The sequence below is a fragment of the Haemaphysalis longicornis genome, unplaced genomic scaffold (genome assembly GCF_048455015.1).
Source record: "Haemaphysalis longicornis isolate Haplotype H1 unplaced genomic scaffold, Haemaphysalis longicornis Haplotype H1 scaffold_5, whole genome shotgun sequence".
Lineage (NCBI taxonomy): Eukaryota > Metazoa > Arthropoda > Arachnida > Ixodida > Ixodidae > Haemaphysalis > Haemaphysalis longicornis.
This window is the reverse complement of record NW_027526385.1, coordinates 211,233,445-211,246,925: the sequence shown is the minus strand read 5'-3', so window position 1 is coordinate 211,246,925 and position 13,481 is coordinate 211,233,445. Positions and strand designations below refer to the sequence as shown.

At 45.0% G+C, this 13,481-nt stretch overlaps 1 pseudogene; it reads left to right on the top strand.

Moving 5' to 3' along the window:
• Positions 1–1,564: 1,564 nt before the first annotated feature.
• LOC144140090 (uncharacterized) lies at positions 1,565–13,079 on the top strand (annotated as a pseudogene).
• The last annotated feature ends 402 nt before the right edge of the window (positions 13,080–13,481 follow it).

The window sequence follows — 13,481 nt, the reverse complement described above, 5'->3', positions numbered from 1 at the left end:
TCACCGAAGTTGTGTGTGTGTGTGTGTGTGTTTGTGTGTGTGTGCGTGCGCGTGTGCGTGCGTGCGTGCGTGTGTGTGTGCGTGTCTGCGTGTGTGTGCGTGTGCGTGTGTTTGCGTGTGTGTGGGTGCGTGTCCGTGTGTGTGTGTGTGGGTGTGTGTGTGCCCACGCGCGTGTGTGTGTGTGTGCGTGTGTGTGTGTGTTATGCACGCGTTCGCTTCGTGATGAAATGCGACGTTGTGCTTCTGCGGGCGGATAGTCTATCCCATGCCATGAGTTATCTCTCTCGATCGACGTACGACTAAACCCCGGATCGGGTATATCCAATGTGCGTGGCTAAATTCCATCTTGGCTTGCCGCGAGAGCTAAGTCACTTGCTTTTCGTTCCCGCAAACCGCGTGCGAATGAATTTCTAAACTTACGAGGGGCAGGAGGAGGCAACCGATCGCCTGTCAATCGCGGTTAAGACTTGCAACGCATGTTGTGATGTTGTGTTCGTTCGAAACGCATCTCGGGATTGTATTGAAGTTGAACGAAACTTATGCGTCAAACCCGAGCATTCGGTTCCGGGCGTTCTCTGTGATTGCACCAAAGATGTGCTACGGGGATTCAACGCTTCCTTTACTGAACGTACTCAGGCAAAACAAATATTCATATCGTGTTATGGCCGTATTGTTTTCAATACTAGCGGGAAATGGTTTGTTCTCTTATGTTTGGGTAGTTGTAAAATGTCAAAGCACTCCGGCACCCCGCTTGCAGATTAGGCGCAAAGTCCACTCGGAATTCATTCGAGAGATACCGTCGTATACATTAGGGTGTCGCTACGCAAAACTGATGAAACGCTTTACTAAAACTCCTCTCGCGGTGTTTACCTTGCGTGCCGCACATATTCAGTGTTTACCGTACGCAGCGGCAACAAAAGCTGTACTGAAACTCCCTAATATGCTTTCATGCTCCATCGCACACTACCTTGGTATATGCCGTGACTTCCACATGCGGAAACCACAACCGACGATTCCTGCCCGATGACTGGAGCACATCGCCATCCCATCGCGGTCCTTGAAAAAGGTCAGATTGCACATTTCAGACCTGTTCTGCGCGTAACGAGTGGCGAACGGGCGGACTGTACTAGCAACATACTGCTTGAGGCCCTACGCAGATTGTTTCCCTTCCCAGGGGTTCCTATAGAAGCCGCACATTTCCTTATTGACGAAGTTGTGCTGCGAAATAAAACGCCTTCCGTGCTAATAGCGGACGGCGCTCTAGAAACACTCCCGTGCTCTAGCAACACTGACCAGCAGAAGACGTGGGCGTAGCACACACATACAAATAAACTTACCGAACCCCTCAACAAAAAATTTGTGTACAGTGACGTCAACATGAAACATGGACGAAATGCTTCTTTGTGTCTGGATTACGCGCAATAAAGCTGTCTCGGGTAACCATAGAGATAGCCTATTTCTAACTTATCTATGCTCAGCCGCCGACATTATTCTTGACATAGCGCTACCACATCTTAAAGGTGCCGACAAGCCGACGTCAAAGGATACCTACAACAGCCGCAGGATGCCCACCAGCTTACTCGCGTACATGCCGCGGAGCAGCAACTGGTGGACGCCGGACGGTACGACATCCGGTGGGTACAAGGTGAGTATCAACCAGGCGATTTTGAATGGTTTTGGAACCTGATGTGCCGACACGGACTCAGCACGAAGCTTCTTTGATGTTACTGAAAACCTTTCAAACCTTTCAGAATCTAATGATTCGTTTCCGGAATAACGACTAAATAGCCGAAGATGAGTCCGCACATCAGGAGAACGAACATGGTCCGGAATCATCCATGTGGTTCGCCTCAATCCTTGCTAGGCAAGATAAAGGAATTTTTATTTAATGCCCTACCGTTTTATTATTGCCAACAAGGCGATTCACTCGTAGAGGAGTGTGATTCCGTGCACTATACTCACTCGTATGTATTTTTGTTGATGAAAGCGGCTGGAAGGGACTAGCTGTCCAAAGATAGAAATAAAGGCGGCGTTTCTTCCTGTTTTCTTTGTAAGCCGCGCCGGCAATTTATCTTGATAGGAAGAGTGTGTCGACTGTCTTCACTAGAATAGACCGTTCGATGCTTCATCGCCAATGTCCAAGATCTGCTTCCACTGTTTTCGAAGGAATTTTCTTTAACACTATATGTTCACCATGGAATCAGTGCAGAATGATTTGCCGATACTCAGGTGTTTATCTCACGTTGTTGACAGCGTTATTGGAGCTTTGTGCGGTTTTTTGACTCCTTAACACAGCACAATTTTGCTTCAATAAAGCACCTTTCGTTGAAAAAATACGTGTCGTCCTGAGCTGCGCTACCATATGATGCCGTTCTCATAGGAAGTGCAGCAGGGTGGCTTATTGCAACGACGAACACGTGAATATGATGATGGTTGTGATTTTTATGGCGCAATGCCTACTAAGAGCAAAAAGCTCCAATGAAAAGGTATTTTATCAAGACGATGTGATAATAAACGTAAAACATTTAGGTAAAACTACATGTATAATAACACAAACGTCAATGTAGATGATGTTGTAAAGGGCCAGGTTTTCAACATACATAGTAAGTGATAGGTGTAAACACTGGACATCGCTAAGAAACTTAAGAGTACCCTTTTGAGTAATTATGGGTCGTCCCCTAAAAATTACATTGGTGTAGCAGAATGTGTTGTCTGTATAGTTGTGTGAAATATGTGTGTCGTGTTGTATCTAGTCCCTTACAATGTATGAGGATGTGGATCACGGACAGGGCCTCTCCACACCTGCTGCACAGAGGTCTTGGAGATCCAGTGATCAGGTGCGAGGGCGTTGGGTATGCGTGCCCTATCTGTAATAAAACCAGGGCGACTTCTGTGTATTTGTTGCGTGTGTCGGTGGTGTATGGTCTCGAGTTTGGTTTTATTATGTGCAACTTGTTGTCTGTTTCCTCACTCCAGTGTGTTTGCCATGTTTTGCGAAGTTGTTTGATGTGTTTCTTCACGTCGGTTTAGTGTAATGTGGTTATGCCTACTTTATTCACGATTGTCACCACAGCAGCCATTTGATCTGTGGCTTCGTTCCAGCTATACCGCCGTAGCCAGGCACCCAGCAAATGACCAGTTCAAATTTGTGGACGTACACGGACATAATACTCTTCATGATCATATTTACAACGTGTTTTTTCGAAGACTTTGTTGACACTTATGCCCGCAGAACACTGAGGGAATATGTATGCATATTGCATTGTGGGACGTCGTTTAAAGTATATTCTTAACAACAAGAAGTGCATCATAAGCCTCTGTCGTAAAGGTAATAGTATTACTATTCACTGTTTTAGTGACATTAAGGCCCGGTCCATGCCTGCAAAAGACACAAATGTGGCAGTCTTAGAGGCGTCGGAATCAAATTCAGAACACTGATACCTCTGCTGTAACTACAAGAAGTGCTGCAGAATTGCACATCATTGAGCTCGGTTTTTATCTATATGTGTGAAAGATGTGTCGCATGATACAGGGCGGAGATGCCATGGTGCTATAAAGTGTGTTACAGAAGTTTGGGTGGTATCTAAAAAGGAGACAGCAAGTCTGACGCTTCCTCTAACTCTATAAAAGAAGGGTGCAGAAAACGATGGTACATTTAGCAGGAGTTCAGTCATAGACGTATTCTAAAAAAGCTGATTTAAAAGGTCGGTGAGGCATGGATGAATTTTTAAAAGCATAAAAGGGATCTCTGTGAGCTGGCTGACGTTGTAGGTTCCATTTGTTGTACTCCACATAGAGGCTTTCGACCGGGCTAGTGCGGAAGGCGCCACATGCGAGGCGAAGCCCTAGATGAAACACTGGGTCCACCCTTTTTAGGGATGTCTTTCTTGGTAACTTATAAACAACACTTCCATAGACGAATCGTGAACTTATCAGTCAAGACAAACACGTCAGAAAAGTTGTTTGTCAGAACTATAGTAATAGTAGGAGAGAACCATGAGTATAGTCAAAGCATTTAGGCCTTTATGTTTAAGCGGTGTTATATGTGGAATGAATGTGAGCTTTCGTCAAGACCTGCTCCGAAAAACTGGTGTTCATTTATGACTGAAATTGAGACACCATTGAGTTGAATGTCTGGGTCTGGTCGGATGCCACGCCTCTTAGAAAACAAAACACAAGTGCACTTTCCTGGAATAAATTTAAAACCATTGCTCTCTTCCCAGCCGGCTAGCTAGTTAACACAAAGCAGCACTTGGCGCTCACAGACAGAGAAATTAAAGAATTTAAAGTATGATTGTGCATCGTGTATATACATTATGGTGGAAATTGATAGTGGGAATGCCTTTCTGAGTGTATTTTTAAAATAAACGGAAGGCAACTCGACACTCCGCCTTGTGGCAAGCCATTGTCATGAGTGTGAACCCTAGAGAGTGCACTTTCAACCTCTAAACCAAAGATTCTTTCAGACATGCAGCTTGCAAGCGTGTTCATTATGTTACCCGGCATGCCAAAGGGCTTCAAATCGCTGGGGATGCTATACCGCTAAGCAGAATCATAAGCCTTTTCAAGATCAAAGAATATTTTTATATAGTGCTGCTTGTGGAGGAAGCCATCTTTTCTATATGCCTCTAATGCAACGTGTTGGTCGTTGGTAGATCGCCCCGCCCTGAACCCTGCCTTGCAGCCCTCAAGAAGATCATTGTTCTCTAAGAAGTACACAAGTCTCCTGTTTATCTTCTCGAAGAGCTTACAGAGGCCGGTTGTAAGGGCAATGGGACGATAACTGGCCGGAGAGGAAGGGTCGTTCCCTTCCTTCAGGAACGCCACTGCTATGGCCTCCCCCCAAAAGCATGCAATTTGCCCCGAAAGCTATATTTTGTTGTATAGGTGTAGGAGTATTTCTGTATTGACTGGGTGCAGTTGTTTAATCTTGGTTATGTAATTGTATCTGCACCTGGAGCCAAAGATTTACATGTGCTAAGGGCAGCCTTCAACTTGTGCAGTTTAAATTCAGAATTGTAACCACATTTTGACAAGTTATTGTCACGGAGAAACTTCTTTTCACCAGCGGTTTTGCTTCAGGAAAGTGTTTGTGTAGTGTGCTGAACTGGATACGTGTTGGAAGTGTTGTGCAGGTGTGTTAGCCTAATCTTCGAGCGTGTTTCCTGGTGTGGTGACCCGGGCCCGGCTGTGTGTATGTTGTCCTTTAAGTTAGCATATTCTTGTCGATACCTTCTGTGCGTCTGTGTATGAGTAATGGATGTAAGTAATGTGCGCCAACTCTTTTGTTTTGGCTCACGGCGCACACACTTACCAAATGCATTTGCCATTTTAAATGATGCAAAGTTACTGGATGTGGGGTACCGACGGAGGACAACCGACGCCTTATGCTGGGCCTCACTCAACGACGGCCTCCTCTGGTTGTGCGGGGTTACAGGAGGCTTGGGGAATAGACTTTTAGGCGGCGTCGATGATGTGTTCCTTGATGTGTTGGGCTTCTGCCTCCCCGTGTAGATATTTTATGGATATTTGGTGTAGTTTAGATGTTTCTGCGAATGTACTCCAGTTGGCTTTTGATTCATTACACTTGTTATGGGACGATAGACTGCTTGGACTTTACCTATACACGTTAGTGAAATGGCGCAGTGGTCACTACTATATGGATCACTACCCACGCCCCACTCAAGACAAGGAAAAAGAACGGCGGAACCAATGCCAAGTCACGATGTCAGTATGTATTGTTTCCTAAGTTATTTTATATTGGCTGTTTTTTGTCGAAAAGGCATGCTCCAGAGGATGTAAGAGGCTTCATTGTCAAGCAACCTCGGCAGTCCATTCCTTCTGATTGTCAGCGAAAAAAGCTGAGCATGGAATGCACCAAGAACTCAACAGCACTATGGCGACACGTCTCGAATCACTGAGAGGCTGCTTCCGGAAGTAACTTCTAAATGTACGCGGAAAACTTACTGCAGTTCAAACATTCGCTCTCACCTTTCCTCACGGCCTGCGAGCACCTACAAAAAGAAAAGCAGAGGGAAAAGAATTATACCGTAGAGAACATATCTAACCCTTCTTATCTCGTTAAGATGCTGTGTACGGAATGTGCAAGAAACTCACGGACGCTACTTGCACATGTTTATGACGCCGGCAAGGCTGCTTGTAAATGCAACACCATTCATATTCAGCGCCGGATTACAGCACTTTAAGATATATTCACCCGCTATTTTTCGCGGAGCACAAACATGTCTGGGGAAAAAAAACAACGCAAATTGGTAAAACCTGGGTCCATTTAGCTAATCTTTCTTGCCTAGCGAAGACGCCGGCCCAAAACTTGCCTTCAATCTCGTGTGCGCATTTTCCATGCATAGTGTGTCTGTGTAGCTGCTTGTTGAATTAACACATAAATGTACTAGGTGGGGTTACCGCAGTCGTAGATTTTCCCTCCCGCCGTATTCTGGAGCGTACAACTACGACTGCTCGAAAGCCGTTCTGGAATGATGAAAGTCGAGTCGACTTACCGAATATTTTTTTAAGGCAGGGAAGAAGGTGAGACCGGATTGCCCTAAACTACTCACGTGCATATCGGAATCTCTAAAATGATCGCGGGGGTGCTTCCTGAAGTTGTACCTCAATATTTAGTTGGGAATCATGGCAGTTTGAAAAACGACTACCTCATTACTTGGCGCCCACTATCATGTGTACCTATGAAAAGAGAGTAAATAATAAAACTGTGGCCAACATACCCAATCTTTCTTCAATGGTGAAGACAAAGATCTTGAATGCACCGAGCAACTCACCTGCGCTGCGACACAGGTCTAAGATGACTACGAAGATGTTTCTTCAACTATCCCTTACTGACACAACAGTACTGATGGCACTCCGAAAAATTCCCACCCGTTTTTGTTTGCTGAATGCAACACTTCTGCTTAGAGACAAGAGGAGAAAGCATAAAACTGGGGTCAGAATACACAGTTTTGCTTGACTGGGGAAGACCTTAAGCCGTGAATGCACCGAAAAATCTCACGTGCGTTATCGCCAAACGTGTAATACAAATATACCCTGTGGCCTAAATATACAGCCGCGACATACGTTACTTGAAAAAATTTTCACCCTACTTTTATTCGTGGTTCGCAAACACGTCTGCTAAACAAAAAGAATAAACAATAAAACTCGGGTCAACGTAACGAATCTTTCTTAGATACCGAAGAGGCCAAGTGATGAATAGGCTGAGAAACTCACCCGTGCTCTCGCGACACGTCGGGCGTACTGCGTGCCGGCTGGTTGAGGAAGTAACCATATATATACCGCGGCAAGATGAGGTAGTTGTAAAAATTTCCAACCGCCCTTATTGCTGGAGCAAAAATACGTCAGCTAAACAAGTAAAGCTGAATAAATGAAACCAAGATATTTACCCAATTTTTGTTGGTCTGGGGAAAAAGGGTAGCTCACAGTAGGCCGAGTAACTCACGTGCGCTATTGCTACGCGTCTGCGATGATTTCGGGGCTGGTTTCAGAAGTAACATAGGAATATACTTATGGCAGCTCCGGTGACTTCCACCCTATGTTCTTGGCGGGAAGAGAATAAGTGTGCTTAAAACCGGAGGCACATTAAAAAAATGAATAAACATACCAAAGCTTTGTTGTCTGGGAGAGAAGTAGATCCGGGTTTGCACCGAAGAATCTTACCTGCACTATTTGCATGTGAATAGGACGACTGCGTAAATTACGGAAATAAAACCTAAGCAATCAGCAGGAGATTACGCCACTCAAGAAATTCTCTTAAGCCAATCTTTCGTGAATTGCAAATAGGTTGGTTCAGCAAATTCGCTAATAACAAAACCGGGGTCACCTTACCTAACGTTGGTTGTCGGGGAAAGAAGCTTAGCCCGGATTTATTTCAGACACTCATGACGCTATCGCTCCACGTCTGAAGTGACAGCTCGGCTCAAAATGCATAAATATACATTGCCGGTTTATGGCAGTGTGAGAAATTTCCACCCTCTTCATCGCAGCACACAAACATATCAGCTCCGAGAAAACGACCCTGATGAATGAAACTGGAGACAAAATAACGAATTCGTGCTGCCTGAGGAAGAAGAAGAGCCTGAATTGTGCCCACAAACTCACTTGGTCACGTGCAGCCCTATACCTTGTGTGCGGTGCTGCTTCAATAAGTAACACCTAAATAAAAAATGGTGGATTGCGGCAGTTCAAGAAATTCCCAGCCGCAATTCATCGCGGCGCGCAAACAAATCTGCTTAGAGAAGTATTATTTATTCATAAATCTTTTTGTTTCAATACGTAATCTTTGTTCCCTCGGGAACGAGCTGATCCTGAAATGCGCTTAGAAACTGGCGTACGTTATTGGCACACTTCTAGAATGACTACGGAGCCACCTGCGAAATTCAGTCCTGCATATTAAGCGGTGCATTGCGGACGTTGGGGCACCTTCTATCGGACATTTATCGCTGTGAGCAACTACGCCTGCACAGAAAAAAGTTATGAAATGGTGAAATTGTCTTCAACACAAGCAATCTTTGTTATTTTGGGACGAAGCTGACGCCGGAATGCATTGAGAAACTCACGTGCATGTCGCCAGCAAATACAATGGTTGTGTGGCTGCTAGGGAAAGAAGCACCTAAATATACAGCAGCGGATTACAGCAGCTTGAGATTTTTGCACCCGCCATCCTTCATGCAAGCTAACACGTGTACTTGGCAAAAAGAGGAGAAAGGATGAAACCCGTGCCACTAATACCAAATCTTTGTTATCTGGAGAAGACGATGAGCCGGCACTGTGCGGACAAACTCCATTTGCACCATCGCGACCAGTCAAGGCTGGCAGCGAGGCGGCTTGAGAGATTAACATCATATATACAGCGGCGGCTTTCGGTAGTTCGAAAATATTCACCTGCCTTTCTTTCCTCTGCGTAACACGTCACCTTACCAAAACCAACACAATTCATAAAAACGTGGACAACATGTTGCATATTTGTTGTCTTGGCAAGAACCTGAGCCAGGATGCGTCCAAAAACACATGTGAACCATTGGCCCGTGTCTAGGATAAATGCTGTGCTGCTTGCGCAAATAAGGCATAAATATACAGCTGAGGAATATAGCAGTTCTAGTAGTTTGTACCCAATATTCGTCGTGGCCAGCAAATACGTCCGCTTAGAGAAAAGAAGAAAAATATCTAAAACAGGGGTCAACCTATCGGATCTCTGCTGTCTATGGAATGGGCTGAGCACAGAACGCACCGCGAATCAAACGTCCGCTATCGGCATGCGTCTACAGTAATTGCAGAAGTAAAACTGAAATATAGAGCAGTGACTTACGGAGGCTCGATAAATTTCTATCCGCCTCTCCTCGCGGTGCCTCACACGTCTGTTTAGCAACAAGGAGCGAAATGATAACAGTGGGGTTAACGTAGCAGTCTTCTTTCCTCGAGAACAAGTTGAGACCTGAATGCCCAAGGAAGAACGTGCACGGTCGGCACGCGTCCAGAAGGACAGCGGAGTGCTTGCGGTACTCAAAAAAAAATACACTTTGGCGGAATTCGGCAGGTCGAAAAAGGTGGCACCTGCATTCTTGCAGGAAACGCAAAGACATATGCATAGAAAAAGGACGCGAAAAGATAAGAACGTGGTGAACATACACAATCTTGTTGCTTTGCAGAAGAAGTGAAACCCAAAATTCGGGAAAAACTCAGGTGCGTGTTGGCACGGTGTACAATGACTGTAGAGCTGCTTTAATGAGTGACACCTATATATATATCAGTGGATTGACGCACTTCCAGAATGTTGAACCCACGCTTCCGCAGCGCTAACACGTCTTTTTGGGCAAACGAGCTACCCAGTGAAACGTTAATAGTCCTCACCACTCATTGTTGTACGCGAAAGAAGCTGATTAACAAATGTGCCGACACACTGAGATGCGCTTTTGGCATTAGTCGAGCTTACGGAAATAATACCTAAATACCAGTGCGGATTACGGCAGTTCGAAAACTTTTTCCCCGCCTTGATTCTTGGTGTGCAAGCGTACCTCCTAGAAAACTGAATACCACAGAATGAAACCGAGTTCAACCTAACCAAACTTTGTTATCTCCTGAAGAGGGGGAGGCTCTATTCGCGCCAACAAACTCATGTGCGCTATCGGCACGCATCTAGAACGACTGCCAAGGTTTTATAAAAAACGTAAATATACAGATGCAGATTATGGCAGATCAAGAAAGTTGTACCCAGCTTTTCGTAGCGCGCATACATGTCTCGTTAGACAAAAGGGGTAACAGCATAAGACCAAAAAAAACATAGCGAGCCTATATTGTATAGAAAAAAAGCTGAGCCTAATGTTTGCGAAGAAATTCACGTGCTCCGGCGGCACGCATCTAGGATGAGTGAACGGCTGTTTGCGGAAGTAACATTTCAAAATACCACGGCAAATTACAGATCTTCAAATATTTCCATCGTTTTTTTCTTCCCCGCACATAATACGACTGCTTAGGAAAGGAAGGCGAAAGCGTGAAATCAGTGTGAATATTTCAACCTTAATCTGGGGATGAAGATAGGCTCGAATTTTGCCGACACACTCACGAGTGCTCTGTGCATGAGTGTAGCATGACTGCGGATATGCTTGCAGAGGTAACTGATCAATATACCATGGCGAATTACGGCAGTTCAGAAAATTTCCACAAGCGTTTCTACAAGGTGTGTTAACATGTGTGCTTACGAAATAAAGGCGAAAGTGTAAAACCGGATTGAGCACACCCAATCTTTGTTGTCTTGGGAGCAAGAAGAGCCCGGTTTGGGCTATGAAACTCACGTGCGCTAACACCACACGTCAAAGATTATCCCGACGCTCCTTACAGACTATCTAAATAGAAGGCGGAAAGTTACGGCAGAGAAGAAATGTTCATTCCTATTTGTTCGCCACGCACATACACGCCTCCTTAGGAAAATAAAAACAATAAAACGGGTGTGAATATATTCACACTTTTTTGTCTCAGGAAGTATTGGAGCCCGGAATGCGCCGAAATACTCACTCGTGTTGTAGGCTTGCATCTAGGGTGACTGCGTGGTGGCATGCGGAAGTAACGAGTAAATATGCAGAAGAAGACTACGGCAGGTTAAGAAATGTTCACCCACCTTTTCTCGGCGTGTCCAAGCACGCCAGCTAAAAAAACGCTTCAATGTAATAAAACGTGGCTAAAATACCTAAAATTTGTTTTTTGGGTAGATGCCGATCCTGGAATGCGCTGTGGAACTCACGAACGATACTGGGACGCTTCTAGAGTAATTGCTTATCTGCTTGCCAAAGTAACCCCTACTATACAAAAACAGATTACGGAAGTTTTAGATATTTTGATCAACCATTCTTTACTCTTTGCGAACACGTGCGTTTTGAAAAAAAAAATGAGCGAAGCTGTACGTAACCTTCGCCACCATCACCAACAATTATGTTCACGACTGCAGCTGCTCTGTTAATTTTCTGGGCTGCAGCGACTATAACCTAATATTGTTGTTATAAATTCAGACTTGTTGTATTGTTTTGGAATTGATAATCATTGGGCATGGAATGGCAGCTGCGACGATGGTCGCTAAGAACCATTTCTGCTTTGCTGTTCAGTTGGCTGAAGTTCTCCATACGTGCCGTTATGCCTGCGCCGTAGTTTCGGCGCAGCCAAGAGCTGCTGAAGATCGCCTTGTCTCGGAGATAGCAACGCCCTACCCTTGGCCATGTGACCTGCCACCATACATGTCTCCGAACGGGGACGCTGCCGAAGCCGCCAGAGGGACATTGACCACAGCTGGCATGGCCTGCTTATGCAGCCTTTGTACTTCACAGCAATTCAGTTGGCATAGCATGGTAGCCGCGACGATGGTCGCTAAGAACCCTTTCTGCTTTGTGTTTCAGTGGCTGCAGTTCTCCATACGTGACGTTATGCCTGACGCCGAAGTTTCGGCACAGCCAACAGCTGCTGAAGACCGCATGGTCGCTGAGATAGCAACGCTCTAACCCGCGTCATGTGACCTGCCACCGTACGTGTCTCCGCAAGGGGACGCTGGCCAAGCCGCCAAAGGAACGTCGTCCACAGCAAGCATTGCCTACTTAAAGGAGCCATGAATAGAAAATTCAACTTCGTTTAATTTGAAAGAACTAGGATTCAGTATCTCACTCAGCTCCATTACAACCACAAAATATGCTTTTTAACGAAAAAAAAAGAAAGTATTTAAAAACTTTCAAATTTTGCGCCACAGTGACGTGTTATGAGCAAGAATGACGTCATACGGGCCAACAATAAAACATATTTTCAGTGTGTTAACTGCACGTTAGCATTCAAGTGATGCGGTCCAATGAAACTAGAGGCCACATCACAGACGTCCAGTCATGTGTCGTCGCGTCAGGTCAGATAGGAGGCCGCCAATCGCACAAACAAAGTTCCGTGACGTCATAGAAAAGTTGCAGGAAATCGGCTAGTGGGTCGCGACTGCTTAACAGGTTTTATTTAATATCTCCGTTATTTGTTCAAAGATGGCTATGATAATGGTATCATTGTTATCTCGACTAAGCCGTCTTTTTAATAAATTCAACTTGTATTTTGTCTTCATGGCTCCTTTAGGCAGAATTTGGCCTTTACCTCAATGCAGTTGGCATAGCATGTCAGCAGCGACAATGGTCTCAAAGAACCCTTTCTGCTTTTAGTTTAGTTCTGTACTCTATTTATTGCAAAAGATCCAAAAATATCTGCCTGCTGCTATTCTCGTGCCCATATGTTTTGGTGTCTCCGTTTTATGAAGTTGTGCATGTTAAGCTTATTGCACTAGGAGGAGACGTAGAACTTAACCTTGGCCCCCCAAAATTAGACCCTACCGCCGAAACTAGTCAAGTTTAATCTGCAAAAAACCACCCCACTAAGCACCTAGACCAGCGGCACGACCAGCTTTTGGAATATGTCAATCAGGTGAAAAAAGCCAACAAATTGTTGCCAACAAGGTGTACGACTTAACAATGCGTCTTGCGGCTGTGAAAGAAAAAGTAACTCCGTTGTCGCACTACATGATGAAACGAATTTTGCCAGGATGATTACGTCAGCTGTACGTAATGAAAGTGCCACACTACAATCACGGCTGGATGACTATGAAGATAGCGCATGACGACGTAACCTGGTCTTCTACGGAATGTTTCATTCTGCGGAGAAGACGTGGGCTGACACATAAAATATGGAAATTCTTTCTGGCTCATTTAAAATGCAGTTTTCTGAGGGAGCTATTAGCCGTGGGCATAGATTGGGAGTGTTTTTTTTCAAATATGTACGGGCCAACCATTTTACAGTTCGCTTCCTTTAAAACAGAAGACTGAATTTTTTCTTGATTGATTGATTGTAGGGTTTAACGCACCGACGCAAAGCAGGCGATGAGACGCGCCGTAGTGGGGGGCTCCAGATTAATTTCGAAAACCTGGGGATCTTTAACGTGCACCAAAATC